This window comes from Haliaeetus leucocephalus, unplaced genomic scaffold (assembly GCF_000737465.1).
Source record: "Haliaeetus leucocephalus isolate CR32 unplaced genomic scaffold, Haliaeetus_leucocephalus-4.0 Scaffold795, whole genome shotgun sequence".
Classification (NCBI taxonomy): Eukaryota; Metazoa; Chordata; class Aves; order Accipitriformes; family Accipitridae; genus Haliaeetus; species Haliaeetus leucocephalus.
Window position 1 is genome coordinate 4,035,103 of NW_010973231.1, and position 15,826 is coordinate 4,050,928.

Below are 15,826 nucleotides of genomic sequence, written 5' to 3' on the forward strand. Positions count from 1 at the left end.
TGCTTTTCAAGGGCTAGGAGAAGAACTATTCTTGGGAGAACCTGAGTGGTTACCTTCTGTCCCATATACAAACTTTCCAAATTTGCTTTTAAGAAAGCAGGGGGAGAGACAGCCACCACATGTCCTGCTAGAGCACAAGAATAAAGATACCTATCCCCAAACTATAACAAGCAGTTACAAGAGGCATTTGGTAGTTAAAAAGGAGATCAAAGTAGGCTGTGAAATAATATCTACTCTAGAGTGTGGCACACAAGCCGAGTGGACATTTTCAGCCCAGAAGTTTTTGGGGACATGCTCTCTGGGTTTACAGACTACCAATACAAAGGCAGAGAAACATCCATGCCCATTGCTCTGAAGCCCTGGAAACTATACCTTGTTCATGCAATCCACATAAGCAAAGCATGAAAAAGTTAACTCATAACCACCGTTCCTCTTTTTCCCACAAAGAGCTCAGCAACATCTGGCTAGGTGCAAAAATGACTGTTATCTCCCTTAAAGGTCAGGTCCCAAAGTAGCCACTAATATGACAAGCTCCAGAAATGGCTGACTTCATTCCCAATGAGGCACCTTTAGTAGCATGAGAATCGATTAAGTGAAGTAGTTTAGGCACACAGCTGGATTCATCCAACTTAACTTCAGCCATCCAAAAGTTTCATGTCTGGACTATAAGAACCACCTAGGCTGCCTCTAGAGACAGAGAAAGATGTGTGTAAGGGTGAGTGCCTGCTCCTTTAAAGGTATCTGGGTCAAGGACCTTTCTGGATGCGACAAAGGATAATAAGCAAAGGAGGAAGCCTGAACAAGAACATACAGGGACACAAACCTGATGCAAATGCTAAGGGAGGCAGTGATGGGAACCTGTCACGGTTTAAGCCCAGCTGGTAACAAAGCACCACGAAGCTGCTCGCTCACTCCTTCCCCCCCTGGCCACGGTGGGACGAGGAGAAAATATAAAGAAAAGCTCGTGGGTCGAGACAAGGACAGGGAGGGATCACTCACCACTTATGGGCATGGGCAAAAGACAGGCTCAACTTGGGGAAGAAACAACAGCAATTTCATTTACTACCAATCAGATCAAAACAAGGACAATGAGAAGTAAAACCAGATCTTAGAACGCCTTCCCCCCATCCCTCCCTCCTTCCTACCTCAAGCCCATTCCCAGTTCTCTCTCCCTCCTCAGGGAATGGGGGCTGGGGTCAGTTCCTCAACCCTGGTCTCTGCCGCTCCTTCCTCCTCAGGGGGAGGAGGACTCCGCACTCGGGCCCTGCTCCGCCGTGGGGTGTCTCCCGCAGGAGACAGTCCTCCACCACCTGCTCCAGCGTGGGTCCCTTCCCATGGGCTGCAGTCCTTCAGTCCCAGCCTGCTCCAGCGCGGGCTTCCCCATGGAGTGGCGGCCATCTTGGGGGGCCTCCGCTCCCCTCCAGGGGCTGGGGGGGACAGCCTGCCGCCTCACCGCGGGCTGCGGGGGCATCCCCTCCTGCCTTCCTCCCTGACCTCGGTACCCACAGAGGGGTTCCTCTCCCGTTCCAATCCCCCACTCCCTGCAGGTTTCCCCTCTTAAATCTGCTCTCCCACCCGTGTTTCCACTGTCCCTGAGGGGCTCGGCCTGGGCCAGAGGCGGGTCCGGCTTGGAGCCGGGGGAGCTTCCAGCAGCTTCTCACAGGAGCCGGCCCTGTGGCCCCCTCCCTGGCTACCAAGACCCCACCACACAACCCCAAAACAGACCCAAACCTGGTCAGTCACACTCACTGATGAGGGCATGTGGGAGCGTGCGAATGTCTATTCCAGTGAGGTTTTGTGATTGGGGACCTTGTCGGTTAGGAAACTATAGGAAAAAGAGGGGAAATCAGAAACAAAATACAGAGACGCAGACCTGACAAAGCAAACATGGAGAGCGTGACAAGAAACAAACCCCACCGCTCACACTAATTGAAGAGCTATTAATTGTGTGCGTGCCTCTGGGATACATGCTCAGCTTTGCTACCGGTTGAACCTGCACATGGGAAAGTGGCAGCCATGTCCCCCAGCGTGGGCAGAGACCCCAGGGCCGTGGGCTGGGGTCCAGCAGCTGGGCAGGAGGGTCCTGGGCCAGGACGGCTGAAGGAGGTGGCCATGCATCTCTACATCACTTAACAAAGTGTGCCTCTAAAGAGTGATTGATCCCATCCGTACTAAATTAGGTGCCTGGGAAATGCGGTCTTCCAGAGAGTACCTAGGGTTTGTAATCTGAAATGGCAAGCCTAAAAAAAACAACTAACAGGGGGTTAGGAGAAAAAAAACCACATTAAAACTCATAAGAAAAAAATGAGGACAGATACAGACTTTACGGGTTTTATAGAACTGACCCTGCAGAACCTGCAGCTCCTTGACAGACACAAGATAACTTTTACAGGTCACTGATGAGGCTAGCACGGTACTAGCAAGGACTGCTACCCACTTTCCTTCATCAGGTATGGAAACAGGGATTTCACAAGTAAAGAATTTGCATCTTTGAATGAGGAAATTTCCCAATTTTGTAATTGGAACAGGCAAAACCGTGGCAGATAGGCTTTTAATCAACTGTCCATACACCCTGCTGCTCTGCTCAGCACCCTTTATTTACTGCCTTTTTTTCCTCCTCTCTCCATTTTCAACTGTTTTACTTGAATCCTCTCCATTTAATTTTTTTCCCTGGTGGGGACTTTAGGGATGTAACAAGCATGAATACTCAGCTTTGTCAGGGTCTGCTCTTTGCACTCCACTGGGTAGGACTTTCTGGACAACACAATGTGCTCAGCACAAGCTGCTGAGAAAAGCATTCTTTTATAGGCAACCAGCAGGTCACCATTGTAATGCTATAGAAGTCTTTTTAAGTGCGGAAATCAAGTAATCTCCAAGCACCGTGGCATGTTTGTCTGAAAGAGAATCGAGCAAGGGAGTTGCAGCCTGGGGAAGGAAACCAAAGGTGTCCCACGCGGCACGGCTGGGCACAAATAAGCTGCCACAGGATTGAGGCGATTTAAAAAGCAGCAGTTAAGAGGAGTGACAGCTGAGTAGCAAAACTTCGCCAAACAGATGAGAGCACGCTCCTACATTTGGTAAGGGAAATGAGAGTCTGAAGGTGGGATGCTGCGGCTGACGCCAGGGAGCTGAAGTTGCAAGCGGACCTTGAGTTCAGTGTCTTGTAAACCGTGACCGAGGACTGGAACGGGAAGCTGAAATGAGGTGAAAGGATTAGACCATGCTATTATTTTGTAACGCTGTGATATTTTGCAGGTCATTTACTTCACCCTATTCTTCCCCTATAGCAAAGAAGGACCTGTAAAGAACACGCTGTTCAGACCGCTTGCCTGCACGAAGCAGCCCCCCCTGCTACATAAACAAACTTCTGGGAACTCTTGTGCTGAAAGCTTTGGCAAGTTTTCCTTAATACTACAAGAAAACTACCCAATGTGCTAGTTATATCACATAAAAAATAGCTAAGTATGTTGTCAATGCCCAGCACATGACAGTATTGTGATGGATAATACCAGGCCAGACCACAACTATGTAGGATAATTACAATCTCAGCCTGAATCTACCCCCAAAATACGTGCTACATAACACGTCCAGGGAAGAGAAAAATGTGCTAGAGGCCACAGGGCCATGGAAGACTAAGAAAACAAACAAACTTTGAACTCTAGGTAGCGTACCAATACCTGGAAATTGCAGCTAGTGGGATGATTATTAGCCTTAAAGTTCACTTAAGGTACTACGCTTCTGAAAGCAGAGATGTGGTATCAGATTATGCAAAACCCAATTTTAGCAAATAAAACCTAGCTATAGCACTTCTGAACTGAGTACTACAGAGTTCCCATCTTATGTCCTAGCACTAAGCACCGTAAGCGTCACTTTCTCTTTATTTTGCGTTTATTTATCTCACCTTACTTTGGCATCTGAAATAATGTCCGAAGTTTATTTCAGGATAAGCTAACTTGCCCTCTTAGAGATGCTTGCAGAGATGCTCTCAGTTCTGCCAGCAGAACTGGAGCCTTGCACAAATAACTCAGTTATAGATATTTTAATTTAATACACATAGGTTAAGGGCAAATTAATCTCATCCCAACATGAATTGTAGTCAGGTATACTGCAGCAATCCACGCTGATGATGGCAAAAGTATGAGCATTCGTGGTGCGAGCTGTCTCATCTAGCATGAGAAATCTGCACTAGACTCTGGACACTAAAACCTAGACTCCTTTCATAGCTGATGAGAGGAAGTAAACTATTCAGATACAATTTATCTGATTTATTTTAGATATTTACATTAGAATGAGACAGATTGTTTCCTAGAGTGCTAATTTCTGTTTCCTGATTACAAAGAGATATCAGAAGTAGACATCCACATCTCATCAAATCCGTCCGACACTACCAATTCAAAAGAAAACATTGCAATACCATTACATGCAGAATTAGTAACAAATGCAACTCATAGCTATTTCTAACACCTGAGCGTCTAAGATACTCTGACAGAACTTATATACACTGAAAGGTGTTGAATCCTGCTGAGTTGACTGTTTGACATATGTATTTTGTCCCTTTGCTGTTCTATGTCTTAGATGTCCTTGCTGTCCTTTCCACTACTTTTCCAGATGCTGATGCAACATAATTTGTGCAAGGGCAAACGTTTCCTGCTTAGTCCCCTGTTCTTTTCCTAATAATTCCTGGCATTCCAGCAGTTTTTCCTAGGGCAGACATCCAACATTTTCACTGAGCACTCTGCCACGACTCCAGGCTATGCTCCATGAGAGGCAGTGGCCAGTTTGGAGCCCATCATTCTGTGGTCTCTTAGGGACATTTTCCCCATTGCTTTGCCTTTATTGACTTTGAATTACATCTGCCATTTTATTCCCTGCAATACAGTAGAGATCCTTCTTCAGCTCTCAACAGTGAGCTCTCATTTTACTGACTTGCTTAGCATATCTACAACTGAACATTTTTGTCAACACTCAGCTTTAAGAATTGTAAACAGGTTCTTGCTAAAAATTGAATGAGGAAACCTCCTGAACTCAGAGGGTTCTGGTTAGCGGATTCCCTGAATTTAGACCCATGCCAGACTACTACGGTTCTGTATGTGGAGCAAGGTCCTGGCCAGCATCGATTCACGAATTGAGAGAGATCACAGTGCTAGACTGGCAATTGTGCCTCTTGATAGAGGCTCTCCTGGCTGCCACATAACCCTAGATGTCTTCCAGAAACCTTGGGCCAGGTCAACCCGATGTTCAGTCCCCGATCTCCCAGCTAGCCATGCTTGGGCAACGATACTCTGAAGCCAGAAAGAAAGAGACCTTGCCCTACAAACATCGGTCAGAGGTGCTGCATGAGAGCAGCCAGAGGTAAGGGTCAAAAGAGCAAGTCCAAAGATAAGCCCATGAGGCTCGATGACTGTAGGAAGCCAGGTAATTTTTGAGAAAGTAACCACTGAAGCCTCCCTCCTATGTAAAGAAAGCAAAGAAGAGATTAGTGCAAACAACCTACAGAAGCTGCCTGACAACTGGGACATGCCAACAAGCACAGCAGGTACTGCATGGACTGCAGGCCTCTTCTGGTACATTTACTTACTTTTTGTTATTTTTTAAGGAACCAAAAGTACTATCATCTTTAAGGTCATGTTTTTCCTGCAGGTCTCACAGTGAGTAAACTCATCATGTGATTGGGACCAACTGCATGATACACTGCAGCTGGGAGCTAAGTTTTATAGAAGATCAATAAATTGCATTTACGATGGAAATGCTGACAACCTCTCAGCTTTATAGCACTGTTACAGCATGTGCAAATGTAAAAGCCACAGCTAGAAGAGCTCTATTGGTGAACTGACATTCTAGGTATTCTGTTGACTGACTGATCGGATCTGAAATGGATTTGACATGGCAAGCACAGGCCAAAACATCCCATGGTTCAAAGAAGCTGAAAAGTATACTGATGGGAAATAACTAGCTGAACAGTCATCAAAGGAAAAGTCTTGGCCCTGGCCTATTGCTACTAGACATGCTAGTTCCATGCTACGTTCTCCTCATCCTGTTTTCTGTTTTAATTGGACACATTACACTGAGGCAGGCAGTACGTTTTTTAATGCAGTTCCAACAAGTTTCGAGTTACTTTCAGCAGATCACAGTTACTGAATTACTTCAACACTTCAAATGTTTCTAGCAGATGAACATTCACCTACACACTTTCATCTGCATGCTGTTTTCCTTGAAGACAGTAGCAGGGGATTGCTATGTGAAACATAAGAGTATGCAGGCAGGAAAGCCTGTCTTCAGTGACTCCCCTGCTGTAGCGTAAGGAAGAAGTGAACGTGGCAAGAGGCTGGGGAAAGAAAGCAAAAGCCTAAAGGTCATTTGCAAGTTCCTCAATTCACATTTGTTTGGAGTGACTTTTCCAGGGCATCCAAAGCATCATCTGTTCCATCTCTTCCAAATGTGGTGCGAGTTAGCTGACACGCAAAGGCAGAAATACGGTGCATCTCAGGGCTTTTCTGTGCTCTGGTACCAACATACAATGATAACACAGGGGAAATCCCACTCCAGACACAATGCTTTTGAAGTGATTCATGGTCATTTCAATCATGACTTTATCAGTCGAGCACGCCGCTGATCTGAATGGTTGGTCAGCTTAGCTGTGCTCACATGGCATGACATGACAGCAGGTACTGCACGAACTGAGGAGCATGCGGGCTGTGAAAATCCTTGGGATTTATTTTCCATAGCACCCAATAATGAACAACGCAGTCTTACTGGTTTACTAACTGGCAATCATCACAAGACCCCTTCACGCAGACGGATGATTTGCTGCTCTCTATGCCCTCAATACTTGTATTGACCGTTCCTCGTACCATATTCTCAAAACAGCCAAGCATGGTGCCCCAGCCTCATGGCCATTAACTGCTCAATGTGATCAGTCGAGCAAAGGCACCTCGTCTTGAGAGCTGGGTGCTCTGCCAGCATCCATCCATCCATCCCCCATCCCAAGGGATTTAAGCCTAGTCGCAGAGATGGACACGGAGCGCTCTCCACCCAGGCTTCGAATCCGGGCAGTGAGGAGGTCAGCGCTGCCCGCGGTGTGAGCTGAAGAAGTCGGTGTCCAGAAAGAGTGGTGAGGGGATAAGGCTGAGGGAGAAATCTCCTAGAGCTGAGTGCGGTTACGCCACAGGGTTTCACCACCAGCTGGCCAGAGAAAATGGGCCTGATAGCTCAGGAAGGCGGCAAGCAAGATTATTAACAGGGTCATCTTGAAAGACATGAATGAAAAGTACGTGGAGATGATTATGGGCCAATACCTTTTAGGGAAGGGTCAGAGGATGAGGACTGTTTAGCCCAGAGCCAGGAAGGCCGAGAGGTGGGGATGTAATTCCCCTTCCACCACCCGCCACGCAGGAGAAGACGACCTAGAAATGGCAAGGTGACTTTGCACCCTACAGGACATGGGAGGCAGGTAAATGGTTCTGGAACGTTCTTCTAAACAAGAAGTAAGATGCTTTTGGGTGGTGATGTTGCAAGGAAGATGTTTCCAGCAGAGGCAAGCAGGCTGAATCACCGGCGAGTTCAACAGGCGGGTTTCTGCAGGTTGAAAAATATCCACGGGCAATTTAAGACTATTCACCTTAGAAGCCTCAGACTGAACAAGCTGACTGATTTACTGACCCTCTGTCTTAATGATGGTGTTTAAAAAAAATGTTAAAATGGCCTTGGATCAGAGCAAGGTTCAGACTCCTGGAAAAATAAGAAAATGCTGAACCCAGTTACAAGCCTTTTTTGGAAATATAATATGGCACACAAAAAGCAGAGAATAGTTAAATTGGGAAAATACAGAGGGAAGATGGGATATTAAAATTGGCAAATGCCTTTCCTACAGTTCAAGGACTAGTTCGCAGCCTCCGTATACAAGTAAATTGCACTGCAAACCCTCAGCCTCCTGCCGCACAAGCTCAGGCAGGCTGCAGTATCGGAAACATTACTGTAAAATATTGCAGCATTTTACTGTATGCCCCCCACACACACATATTAAGGAGTTTCCTGCTATGATAGTGTGGGCAAGCTATACACAGTCACATCTTTGATGTGCACTTTACCCCGAGTAACCTCTATGGAAAAAATTATGAAGCCGCAGCAGAGCTCAAAAAACACAGGGCACCGGATCACAGGGGAGAGGGCCTGGGAGAGCAGGGGAAGGGCAGGAGGGAACATTTGGGATAAATGGCGGAAAACTGAGGCACAAAAGGCTCCTCCAGACTAAACCACAGCCTCTGACCGCCCCTCCTCAAGCACCACATGTGCTCGTGGGGCGAGCGCAGGGGAGATAACAGGGCTGGCTGGGAGCACGGGTGAAGGGAGGCACTGGGGGACACGGGGCACACCAGTGCACCCCAGGAGCTGATAAAACAACCATCAGGGCTTCTCGACCCTTTGGCCTGAGTCCCTCTCCTCCTTTTCTCCTCCTGGGAGGCCCCTGGGTCCGCACACTTCTCTTTCTCCGAGGGGCGAACCTCATCCCAGCACCCCACTCCCCGCTCTTTCCCAGGATGACTGTCTCTTTAGAAACCAATTCCTTTCGGTATGAAATATCATGTGTCTGGTCTCTGTTCAAGTTTTCTTGGAAAGTCTGAGCAAAATTAGTTCAGCTGCTGAGTTATGTCAGAAATGGAAGGGGGAAAAAAATCCTAGTGAGCTCCGAGTGGAATTTTTGCACTCACATAACTCAAAATCAGCTCCATATAAAAAAAAATGCTAAACTCATGTATCTGTTTCCAGCGAGTCTTAAAGATCCCTCCAATAAATTTAGTTGTTAGTGTAGATGTCGGGGCTGGGGAAAAAGCAGGAGGGAAGCATTGCTGGCTCTGGAACATCCATCTGAATTTTTCTAACTGAGCTGAAACATCTCTATTAAAGGATGCCCCTCTGCTAACAGCCCGTCAGGTTGGGCAGATGAGCCCCGTGGGCCTGCATCAACCCCACACGCCCTTGGCTTCTTGAAGGAAACAAGATTAGATTAGATAAAATTCAGAAAGCCTTCAGCATCTGGGGTAAGAAAGTAAACTTCAGAAGACAGGACAGACTGGAAATCAGGCTACCGGTGTAGTGGCATCTATAGTTTCTATGCTTGATTTCCCTCTAGTTCCCTTCCTCACAAAAAAAGGGGAAAATTCCCTCCTGGAGCAGCCGGTTTTGCTGCCACAGAGCTCTGAGCCAGGGCTGAAGGGTCGAGGGTGCTGTACAGTTTTCCTCCTCGTGCCACACGCAGCCGAGCTTTGCAGCACCAGGTTTGGGTTTCCAGTGCTGCTCTTTGTCTCCTCGCTCAGAAAACGATAGGATTAAGCAGAGGGGGAACAGTTCTTGGACTGCAAAAAGCCAAATACATTCAGAGAGAACAGAGTTGCACTGTCAGAAGGGAAATGCCCTGGTATATAGCTACTCCTAAAAAGCTCTCCCCTGAAATGGGGTGCTCAATGGCATTATACGCACCTCTCGCCGAAAACCTTTTTAAGCCTTCAGCTTGAAATAGAGCTGCTAAACCTGCAGTAGAAAAGCCATTAATCTGTTCTACCATGTCACTTCTCAAGATCCGAGTGGAGGCAGTGAGTCATTTTCACACAGATGGAGGGCAATGTTTTCCTGTTTGGAGGGCACTGGTTTTTATTGCTGCGTTTGATGCTGATGGGCTGCGCGGTTACGGAGGAGTTACTTCATACTGCCAAGAGGAATCTCCCCCACCTGCAAGACAGGGAAACCTTTTCCTTGGGGTGATGTTTGAGAACAACATGTTGAAAGTGTTTTTAGGAACAGCAGCCTACCGTAACCCTGCCAGAGTTTCTCCTTTGGCATTAATGATAGTGTGTGATTTTTTGGGTTCTGCTGGACTAGAGAAGAAATCTGAGAAAACCCCATACCTGGTGCGTATGTACGCACACACACGCACACAAATGAATTAGACTCTTACTCTACAACCTGATCCCATTTCACTAAATGGAAAAATCAAGACACACACCCCCCTTGAGCACCCTGCAAGCTGCAGCCTGATGGCAAAAGCAAACTGGAAGAGGACCTACGGGCGCTGCGCCGCCATTTGAGGGCTGCGCACCGCTCTAAGCTAAGAGCAGGTCAGACCCAAGAGAAGCTCACGCGACACAACGCTGACCGCCAACGCGTGCAAAATGGCCCTGAACCGTAGGGGAGTGGAAGCCTCCCGCTTCCCCCAGCACGAGCACTGGGGTACAGCCACGATCCCGCTCGCTTTCCCCTCCATCCCAACACCCAACGGCTTCACGCCGAAGCAGCTCCCGGAGCGGGGAGGTTACGGCACTCCAGGGAGCCGGTTCGCTCCAGGCAAGCGGGAAGGACCCAAGCCCAGGGCAAACGCTCCCCTCCAACGCCATCCCCTTCTCCAGTCCTCGTTTAAAAGCCACCAGTCGCTACCTTTGAGAAGGTACTACCTTCGCAAGGCAGATCCCAACGCGTGCAGGGGCTGAGCACCCGTGCAACCGTGAGTTGGAGCGGGGCACGGCATCCCGGTGCTGCCGGGCAGAGACCCCTCCACCTGGGGATGTTTCCAGGGTCACACTTTTATGCTAAATAACCGTTAAAGGACTTAAGTCCTTAATTTCCAAGTTGCCCCCACATACATTTAAGCGTGGCGCCTTGTCACCAATTGCACAAAAGATGCTTGACTCCAATGAGGAGACCAGGAGAACCACTGCGCCGCACGTATTTCCATAGGGCATTCAAATACGATCCGGGGCGGATGGGAAACCCACTGCGGTTGGGAAACCCACACGTGGCAGCCCCGCCGTGCACTTCGCGTGGGCGAAGAGCTCAGCCTCGGCGCGCCTGGCGAGCAAGGGCACGGCTCGGCTCACGGCGCTGGAGAGAATCGACCCAGCCGTAAGTTCCGAGGGAGGCAGGGGAACAAACCCAGCACCGGCGCCGTCAGGATGCCACCCTCCCTGCCACCTCGTACAGCGACAGGTCTGCGTTTCTGTCGCTTCTGAGGTTCATTCAGTCTTGGGAAAAAACCCAGAGGTTCTGGTGAAGAAAAATAAAATAGAAATTTATTTTTCTTTTCAGTTTTGAAGAACCATTGTCCTTTCTTACTTCATTTCAATAATTCATTATGCACTTCTCCCCCCCCCATTATTTTCTGATCCTGACACTACTGCATACCTGATCACTGGGAACCAGAATTAACCTTTCACTAGGACGTACAACCTCCTTCAGCACATCTCCCCCATGATTGTAAGGGTGAGCACAGAGAGACCCTAGGCCTGCCGAATTTTCAGATTTTTCCAATAGTGAGAAAAATTTATTTAAACAAAGAACGGCATTTTCAAGAATAAGAAAACTTCCTGTAGACTAGGAGTGAAAAGTCACCTGACTCTATGACTGATGAAGCTGTGGCTGAGTCATCCTCCGTTCTCTGGCAAAGGCACAGAATTATTTATCAGCATTCTTAAAAAAGAAAAAAAAAAAAAAGGGTAGAATTTTATTTTTCTGACTAGTATAAGCTTAAAATTTAGTTTAGCTTCTTGCATTCTAACATACGTATTAGAATAATTTTTAAAAGTAATAAAATATTTTAAAAACCCCTAAAATATATCTAAAAAGCAATACAGAAAAAAAAACCACCCCAGAAAAGTCACCATTTTCCCCCACAAATATATGTCTTCATATATTTGTATAGAGTGCATAATTAAACACCCACATCAGGAAAAGAAAACAGACTCTGGACTTTGCTTATATAAACACTAACAGTCCAAAAAAGCAGTTTGGCATGGACTTTTCAGCCTTTTGGTGACTGGCATTTTGCGTAAGAAGCAAAAATCTGCTTGTCATCTCTTACGTTCCTTCTGGAAAAGAATTTTTCAGGCTTATATTGGACGACAAGCAAAACCTACCTGCAAATTACGCAGGAAACCTGCCAGACTAGGTGCTTTCAAACCATGTCAGCAAAAATTAACAATAAAGGAAAAGCTGCTTTCCCCAAATACATCTACTAGCCCCCTGAGCAAGTTAATCCTCATTCCTTTATAGGCTCAGACACATCTATCTGTACAACAACCGCTTCCTTTAGGCACCCAGGGAAAAAAAAAAAAAGCAGGGAATGCAAGCAAAACACTAGAGCTGCTCTCCCTCTGCACGATGGGATGATGATGCCTGCTCACGTAAATCCAGAATTCGGCAGACACCCGAAGGAGCCATAGCAAAACACAGGGACAAAGGGCCTTCTTCAGCGTTAAAGCTCCGTCTGGCAGCGTTTCTAGCGGAGCTGTCAGGCGGAGGATCAGCACGGAGCCAGCAGGCAGCCTCTGCACCTGCAAACCCTCTGCTCGCAGAAAAAGCCGCTTTTCCAGCAGAAACTCTGCCCGACGGAGCTGGCGCTCTGGGACGGCAGCACGAGAGCAAGCGGGAAATCAATTTTTTTCCAAGAGTTCTGTTGCTTACCTGTGATGCCACATCATTTAGCCCAGTCCCAAAGATTTTTTTATAGCATCCTTTCTTGGGTGGTATGGCTGCAAAAGCAGTGATGTCATGGGGAGGAAGCAGTAACTATCATGTGACTGCATCCTCCGTCTATAGGATATCTGATAGGAGACGGACCAGGCTGTAATCCAGCAGGATTAAACCACAAGCTGCTTTGCCCTGCCCTACCTAGCCAGTCACCATCAGCACACGTGCTGCTTCCCCCCGCCCCCAACCCCAGCTCATTATTTTTAAAAGGGGTTGCGGATTTTGTTGCGACAGCAGTAAGGATCACGGTTTTTCACAAGGAAAAAGTACAGTAAGTATGCTGCGTGCAAAGCAAGAAGTATCCCTGTTGCATCTGCAGCAACGCCCAGGTGTCGTATTTTCTTTCATCTTTATGAAATATGTAATCACAGCAGCTTGGAAACGAGACAAACCACAATTCCAGCACCCCTTGCGTTTTTCCTTCTCCCAGTGCTCCATTTCAAGCTTATCCAGACTGACTTCCCTCCATCTTCTGTCTCATACTTAAGCTTTACAATCTTACCTCAAAGGTTTCAGCGCTGTTACCTTCACTTCGTTCTCCCCACCATCCATCCATCACTCCTCTTGCAGCCGTCTGCCTTTTCTTCAGTGCAACTGTCGCTGCTTCAAAGATCGTCTCCTATACGCCAGCCTGATTTTCCTTTCCAAAACTTCTGCTTAGGTTTTCCCATCAAATATTTTAAAATTAGAACATCCTAAAATGTTTTATTTAAAACAAAACAATTACCCTAACTTTCACATTTTGGTTAACTGAGTATTACATCTCAGAACCACATTTTGGGGGGATTTTGGTGGGTTATTTTTTTTTGTTTGTTTTTAAGGATTTTATTATACATTACAATGTATTTGAGCTGTACAACAAAATAATAATTTCAAAAGTTCTGATTGTAGAAATGTACAAGCCACCAGAATCATGTTCTGCAAGGCAGAGGCTACAGCCGTTCTTTGTGAAGATCGGGTACATGTTTGTACCCATGCAATGTGTTTTATTTCAGGACATTCACCTTACTGCTCCTTTTCCCATATTTGAATATTGTGCCGACTGGTTTTACCCTTACGGGTATCCAGGGACGTGCTTTCTGTTACCAAGCAGATGCAACAGCTGGTTGAGGGAGATCTTGCACAAGCACCCATGAAAATATCCACGGGTAACTGAAGGTGCACGCACAACTTCCACTCACTTCAAAGGCGAAGGAATGCGGTTTTGGAAAACCTTTTTGTCCCAGTGTTTTTATGGGACATAAACATTTATGGGTGCCCTAAGCAGGCGGCCCAGCCCAACAAAGCAAGCCAGCTGACAGAGAGTGTAGAAAACCTTTTTTCAGAATGGCTACACAACTCCTCCACATCTTGTCTATAAGCTGAAAAAAGTTCCTGTACTCTATGTCTGATATGTACTCCCCACGCAGAAGCCACATTTGGATTTTATTATGAAATTTGAACACTTCGCTTGCTTCCCCTGAAGTTCCCACACCTTTCTGGAGCGAGAAGCATGCCGTTAGAAAAGAGATTTGATTACAGCCTTCATACACAGCACTGCAGATCACAGTTCTCTGCCACTCATAGATCAGGAACAGCCCCAGGCATATTAGAACCATGTCAGTGAAGTGCAGAAAAGCGATCGAAGTCCTAACTTCTGCTAGTGTCTGTTCTTTGTGCCCATTATGAATAGGCCAACTGAATTCTGTGGAGGAAGTTAAACAAACACTGAGTACTTAATTTATTTCCTTGATAATGTACCTGTAGTTTTCCTTAATCCGTTTACAAGAGGGAAATACAGAAAACAGCAAGCAGCATTCAGTTGGTCAGACACAAACATCTATACCTGGGAACTTGTCCTGGTTTCGGCTGGGATAGATAGAGTTAATTTTCTTTCTAGTAGCTGGTACAGTGCTATGTTTTGGGTTCAGTATGAGAAGAATGTTGATAACACACTGGTGTTTTCAGTTGGTGCTAAGTAGTGTTTAGGCTAAAAGTCAAGGATTTTTCAGCTTCTCATGCCCAGCCAGCAAGAAGGCTGGAGGGGCACAAGAAGTTGGGAGGGGACACAGCCAGGACAGCTGACCCAAACTGGCCAAAGGGGTATTCCAGACCACGGGACGTCATGCCCGGTATATAAACTGGGTGGAGGTGGCCCGGGGGGGCGGATTTCTGCTCAGGAACTAACTGGGCATCGGTCGGCAAGCAGTGAGCAATTAATTGCATTGTGCATCACTTGTTTTGTATATTCCAATTCTTTTATTATTATTGTAGTTGTATTATTATTACTATTATTTTCTTCCTTTCTATCCTATTAAACTGCTCTTATCTCAACCCACGAGTTTTACCCTTTTTTTTCTGATTCTCTCCCCCATCCCACTGGGTGGGGGGGAAGTAAGCGAGCAGCTGCGTGGTGCTGAGTTGCCGGCTGGGGTTAAACCAGGACAGAACTTCTGTGCCGCAAGACGCACACTGTAACACAAACACTGTGCCCTAGACATGGAATAGTAATTTTATGCACTAAACAAACCAGTGCAAGGGTCTCAATCCCCCATTTTCTTCCTGGACAGACTTTCTTAAATTCACTTCCTAATTTTTCCTTGTCTATTAGCATAGCTGAACTCATCAAGTCTCCTGCTGAATGTGTATTTTTAGTTGGATGGTCTAACCACAAACAAACTAAAGTGACAGAGTATCTAATTCTCTATAGAAAATGTTATTCTATAACCTAGATATGTATGTTCAAATTTAAGATATTATTAGAAATCATCAGAAGCTAGAAACAGCTTCTAAGAAGCTTTTAATTCCAAGAACACTGAGATTTTCCAGCAAGCAAATCACTTAACATTTACAGATTCCAAAACCAAATCAGCTTTACTCTTTGGTATTTTCTTGAAATGATACTTAGTCAATTGAGTGGTCTCAGGAAAAAGAAAGTATTTTTCAAATGATGATCTGGAAAAGTTCTTGCCTTTGCTAGCCTGCAGTTTCTCAAGTCTCTCTGTAAACACGTTTTTCTTCCTCTCAAAGATATATGACTCTATAGTTAAAAAGGAGACTGGATGCAAAACAAGCCGTGAAGTGTCCTCTTCCCTAAAAATTCAAACTTCAGTTTTACATCCACTGAAAACAAAATACATAGTTCATCTAATTACTAAAAAAAAAAAAAAAAAAATTTTTAAAAATGCTTTTTATACAGTACTTACCTTGAAGTCTTGCAAAGCGCTTACAAGAACTGCAGCAAGAAATACATATAAGACTTCATTCTTATAACAGAAAACCCATACCGACATACCCATTATAGCTTTTGTTGTTGATCCTGATGGTAGCG